This window comes from Kogia breviceps, chromosome 4, assembly GCF_026419965.1.
Source record: "Kogia breviceps isolate mKogBre1 chromosome 4, mKogBre1 haplotype 1, whole genome shotgun sequence".
In the NCBI taxonomy this organism is placed as follows: domain Eukaryota; kingdom Metazoa; phylum Chordata; class Mammalia; order Artiodactyla; family Physeteridae; genus Kogia; species Kogia breviceps.
In genome coordinates this window covers 65,463,525-65,469,524 of record NC_081313.1, presented here as the reverse complement: position 1 = coordinate 65,469,524, position 6,000 = coordinate 65,463,525, and the positions used below count along the sequence as shown (strand labels likewise).

General features: G+C 38.2%; 1 long non-coding RNA gene across 3 annotated transcripts in view; it reads left to right on the top strand.

Moving 5' to 3' along the window:
• Positions 1-417: 417 nt before the first annotated feature.
• LOC136794163 (uncharacterized) overlaps positions 418-6,000 on the top strand; it is a 28,402-nt gene continuing 22,819 nt past the window's right edge. Inside the window, exons 1-2 of one of the 3 annotated variants that reach the window (XR_010840531.1) lie at positions 418-504; positions 5,824-5,856. This is a non-coding gene — a long non-coding RNA (uncharacterized lncRNA). Of the gene's footprint in view, positions 505-5,820; positions 5,857-6,000 lie in introns of all 3 variants that reach the window. The other 2 variants (XR_010840532.1, XR_010840530.1) reach the window with 2 other exon arrangements.

Here is a 6,000-nt window from a genome sequence, read left to right as displayed (position 1 = left end):
AAAATGTAAAGAACAAAGTAAAAAATTATTCAGAATCCTACCACCACCCAGAGATAAACACGGTAATATTTTGTAATATTCTCCTCCACATTTCTTCCCCTTGCATTTATTTCACCAATTGGGATTATGCTCTGTATAGAGTCTGGGGTCCTGCTCCTTTACTGACTGTAAAAAATTTGAAATTTGAGCATTTCTCCCAGATCATAAAATGGTCTTCAAAACATGATTTGGGATGGCTGCATAGTCATTTTCTTTAAATGGACCAATGTTGAAATGTTTTTGGCTGGAGAAGATCATAGGCCTTTTCTAATAAGCACAAAGAGTTCCCAGGTTTTGTTCTATGTATTACGTGTTCCATTTTCCGTTAGGATTTTTTATGGGGTGGGGTGGTGTGGAAGGACTGATTCAGCTCTTTGTGGAGGAGTGCAAGCAGCTGACATGCAGCCTTTTGGAGATCTGAGCTCACGAAGAGTGGAATACATACTCAAGTCCTTATCTCTGAAGGTAAGAAACAGTTAAGTGCCATACCCTGCCACTTCTCCTTCCCTAACACATTTCTGAATTTCTGCTTTCTTTTCATAGTGTTAGGGAATGATGGGATGCAATGACAAAATTAAGCAATAAATAAAATAAAAAGGCAAGCAGAGAATTCACAAGAGATGAATGTACACCTCAATGGTAGAGGGAAAACTTTGATTAAACTGCAGAACAAATATGCATGACGCAAAGATTAAACAGAGAGTTTCTGTACTGGAAATGTGAAGGTGACAAGAAGAAGAACATAGAACATCTTAAAGGAGATGAAGAAAAGAGGAAGACAATGAAAATCACAGTGGTTGAATTAAACTCAATGTATGCATACATAGCTGGTAAAACTACATATTAAAAAGAAAATTAAACAACACATCATTGAGGATAGAGGTTACCTTTTGGTAGGTGGGAGTGCGTAATGAGGGAGCATCCACAAAGGGCTTTTTTTTTTTTTTTTTGCGGTATGCGGGCCTCTCACTGTTGTGGCCTCTCCCATTGTGGAGCACAGGCTCCGGACGCGCAGGCCTGGCGGCCATGGCTCACGGGCTTAGTTGCTCCGCGGCATGTGGGATCTTCCCGGACCAGGGCACGAACCCGTGTCTCCTGCATCGGCAGGCGGATTCTCAACCACTGCGCCACCAGGGAAGCCCTCACAAAGGGCTTTTGAGTGTTGGCAATGTTTGATTTCTTGACCAGGGTGGCTTCATTGTATGGTAATTAATCTGTCAAGGAGCTTATGTGTATGTGCTTTTCTGTATGATAATTCACAAGTAAGACAAAAAATAAAATCAATTGCTAGAGGTACTTACAAGAGTGTGGGATTTTGTGTTTGGGCTGAAGGAAAGTAATTGATCAACAAGGGAATATACAGAAGAGAAACAGCCTTTTGTTGAAAGGAAATGGAACAAATGGAAAAAGAATTCACATATGGGAATTGGAGTTGGGAAGGACAAAAAGCTGCTCCTAGTTCGCAAACAGTTACTTACATTAACAGTTGTACAAAATTCTTAAGGGTGAGTAAATTAAACTCATGGCAAAGGTCTTTAGGAAAATACAAAATGTACAGCATGGTGACTATAATAGTATTGTACTGTATATTTGTATATTTGCTAAGAGAGTAGATCTTAAGTGTTCTCACCCCATACACATATAAAACATAACAATGTGATGTGATGGACGTGTTAATTAACCTGATTGTGGTAACCATCTCTCAATATATACATAAATCACCAAGTTGTACACTTTAAATACATACAATTTTATTTGTTATTTATATCTCAGTAAAGCTGGGAAAAGAAAGAAAGATACAGGAAAGGGGCAAGACAATGAAGTAAGGGCTGCTGATTACATGTATGCGTGTGTATGTATATATAATATAGATGAATGAACATATTTAAAATTAGAGGCTATTACCATTGCTCAATCAAATGATTAATAGCAGAAGACTCGGAGGCAGACAACCTGGGTTGCACTAATTTGCCATGTAATTTTGCATAAAATAAAAAGGCAGTATAGTATTGATATAAGATTTAAGCTTTTGCCTTTGCAGCCAGATTACTTAGATCAAATTCCACTTTTGCTCTTTTGAGTTGTGTGACTCTGGGCAGGATTCTAAACCTGTCTGTGCCTCAGTTTTCTTGCTGTAAAGTGGGGACTATAGGATGACAATCCTTTGGGGACCTCACAGGATCATCGTGAGGATTACATGAAATTGTCCATGTTATTTGCTTATCACAATGCCCATAAATGTTAGCTGTTCCTGCTATCCTTGTAACAAGTAACTTGTATGCGTCTTAGGTCTAAAGTAAAGGTAAAGATCTAAACAATGACTAGGGCCCCTTCCTATTAAAAAATAACAGGGTTCCATTCCAATGGCTGTGACTTTGATGTGTTAAACTATCTTAGGCTGTCACAGAGCCAAGAGTAATCAGTAAAATTGTGCCCAAGTGCAAGGAGTCGAAGAAATATGAGGTGAAAATCACTCCAATTAATCACTCTGAGTCCATGATGACATATCCATCAAGAAGAACCAGAGATAGTGAAAGTCAGCCTCCTTCCCCTGCTGACATCTCCAACAACCTGACTGAACTAATCTTTCCCCAAATCCCTGAGATAATGCAATGCTTGGTGTTCCCTTCCCTCAAAGGGTCTGCCCAATAATTCTTTACAAATGTGTTATTCAAGGGAAAGAAAGCATGCATATTTTTAATTTGTTTTAGTTTAATGAAAAGTGCTGTTTTGAATACTGACTTTGCTTATACCTGCTGACAGCTGACTTTAACCCCATGGTATTGAGATGTCCCAAACCCTTTGTGCCATTGATTGCCATTATATCTCGTAGTCAGGGCCATGAAACTCGTTGAGGGTGAGTCAAAGACTAAACTGGAGATGTTTTTCTGTTCCCTACTCTCTGAAAATATTGTTCAATATTTTTGTGACTGTTAATATATTGTATATCTTAAATCATCCAAAGCTAGACTACATTCAAACAGCCTTCCATCTATCTTTTAGGGTCATACAGGAAGGAAAGTGTTCACATCTTTACCCATGGTCACTCTGACGTCACCTATTCCTAACCCATCCCCTCCAGCTCACGACATTCAGAGAGCCTCCTACCGTACCCTTATGTCTGCAGTTCTTTTCTGTCAAAAGCATCAACTGATTTTGGTTTGTGTCCAATAGACCACATGTAATGCTGCGCTAGTTTTAAAAATTTATCACGTATTATCTGATTTTTCTGAAGGTCAAAAAAGTGAACATGTCAAATTTTGTGAGTACTGTTTATATTCATTTTGTCATCTTCATAGCAAATGCGAAAAAAAGTAAAATAATAAAGCTATTGCATGAAATGTGATAAAGTACATTTTCATGAGTATTTAGGTTTCATATTTTTCCAGAATATATTGTACAGTTTTCTTCAATGAGACAAACTAAGAATTTTTTAAAGGGTATCACACTTTTTCAAATGAAGATCATTTCTACTAAATTACTATTCTTTCAGATAATTTTAAGTTCAGTCTTGATCATTATCCAAAACCTAAAACACTGTAATTTCATAAATGGAAATGCTCATGAAATACAGTATTTTCTATGAAAACAATTGCTTCAATGAAAATATTTGTAGAGGCTAATCCAGGGAGGCAGAACTGATATTTTGTAGATGTTGGATGGAGATCTTGAAGGTTGTTGGGCAGAAGGTTGATAAATCTCTATAAAGATTCAAAAGATTTATACTGAAACCTAACAAGGTGAAATGAGATAATCCTTACAAATGGCAAGTGGCAGGGAAGGGCAATGAGAGCCCTGAAATAAAATCCCCATGAGAGACGGGAATAAAGGCTGACTGTTCATGCAGTGTGACGGTGAGGAGGACCAAAGTGGAATGGATACCCCACATTTATAAACTACTGGCCCCTAGAACATGTTCCAACACCCAAGGCAGCCAGCGAGAATATTGTTGTGTTATCAAATAAAAAGAGCTACTCCATTGCCCGAGGCCAGTATCACATTCTTGAACCACTGTCGCAAGAGGAGGAATTTACACCAGCCTCAGTGGCAACCACTGGACCAGAAAGCTCAGCCCCTGGGTCAGCACTTCCAGCCTAACAGCAGGCAGTGTTAAAAGTGGTCTTGGGCTTCCCTGGTGGCTCAGTGGTTGAGAATCTGCCTGCTAACACAGGGGACACGGGTTTGAGCCCTGGTCTGGGAGGATCCCACATGCCGTGGAGCAACTAGGCCCGTGAGCCACGACTACTGAGCCTGCACATCTGGAGCCTGTGCTCTGCAACGAGAGAGGCTGCGAGAGTGAGAGGCTTGCGCACCGCGATGAAGAGTGGCCCCCGCTTGCCACAACTAGAGAAAGCCCTCGCACAGAAACAAAGACCCAACACAGCAAAAACAAACAAATAAATAAATAAATAAACTCCCACCCACAACATCTTCTTTAAAAAAAAAAAAGAAAAAAGAAAAAAAGAAATGTTTACTGAGCTACTGCCCTGTGCCAGGCATCAATCTAGGTGCTAGGATTGCATCAGTGAATTAAAAAAAAAAAAAAAAAAAGTGGTCTTAGTGGTGATCATGGACAATTCCATGAGTTTGACCTGAGATCTTCTGCAGCTCCTTCTGAAGCAACTATCTCTAGAGATGATTGTGAAGTTCATCAGCCTCCTAGGTTCCCTGGCCTAGCTGAAGTTGGATCCAGCACCAAGGCGAGGGTGACCCACTCTAAGACCTGAGCCAGCACCCTGAGGGATTCTTGGACATCCCAGGGGTGAGGTCTGAGAGAAGGAGATGGACTTCCTAATAAAGGAAATATGCACAAGACAGAGAAGAGGGACCACGATGTTACATAACATTCAAAGAACACTTAAAGTAAAAAAAAACTATTTGTGAATTTACAGTATATTTGGCACCATATTGGGAGTCATATTGATGGAGACAGTTTTGCTGAAACTAGTTTTTTTAACTCCCTGCTTTCAAGCCAATATAAATGGTATCCAGATTCTAAGTCCAAATATGAATACCTGTTTTCATTTGAAGTGAAAATTTAATCATAAAATTGTTCAGATTAAAGCACTCATCAGCCATCAGGATCACATACATATTTTAAGTTTGTTTTATACTTGGGGATAAATGTGTTTCTAGTGCAAAATAAATTTTTACTAAAATTCAGTTCATTAAATCTTAGTATAGTTTTCTCCATAACATTTCACCAAAAAATAGTAATGTGAAAGGGAATGGTAACTGAACTTTAATCAATCACTGTTACAGTTTAATATTAATACTATGTTCTGCTACCACCAAAATCCCTCTATTCCATTATATTCCATTTTGTATTCGACTTTTTTGAAAATAAATATGGTTAGATATTAGAGTTTCATTTTACTCCACATTTCACTTGAATCTTTGAGTGGGGTTTCTGATTTCAAAATTCCAATTATGCTTTCTCCAAAATGAAGGTTATCTTCCTCTTTAGCTCATTAATTCATTTCTCTTAAGGTTAACCTTGATTTCTGCTTTCAAACAAAATTTTTTTCCTTTATATACTTTTAAAAAGCCACGGACTGTCCCTGTATGACTGTCCAAGATACATACGTTTGACATCAAAACCCCAGGAGATGATGATTCATGAGTTGGTAGTGAAAGTTGCACAGAATGGAAGCTAGACCAGGGTGAGTTTGTACAGTGCATGTAAATATGGAAAATGGGTAAGATGGGCTCATTTAGTTCCAGTCCATGGAATTCATTATAAGCAATTAAATATCTGTAATTAAATCTTCATTTACTCAGCAGACCAGAACAGCATGCTCAAATCCAGTCTTCAGGGTAAGTAAGTAATAAGCTTTATAAAAACTACATTCATTAATTCTAATAATAAAGAATGTAACAAAAACAATAAAAAATAAATGTGTTTAAGAGCTCTGCTGGCATTTAAGGTCTAGACAGGCTTAACTGGACTCCAAAATTAAT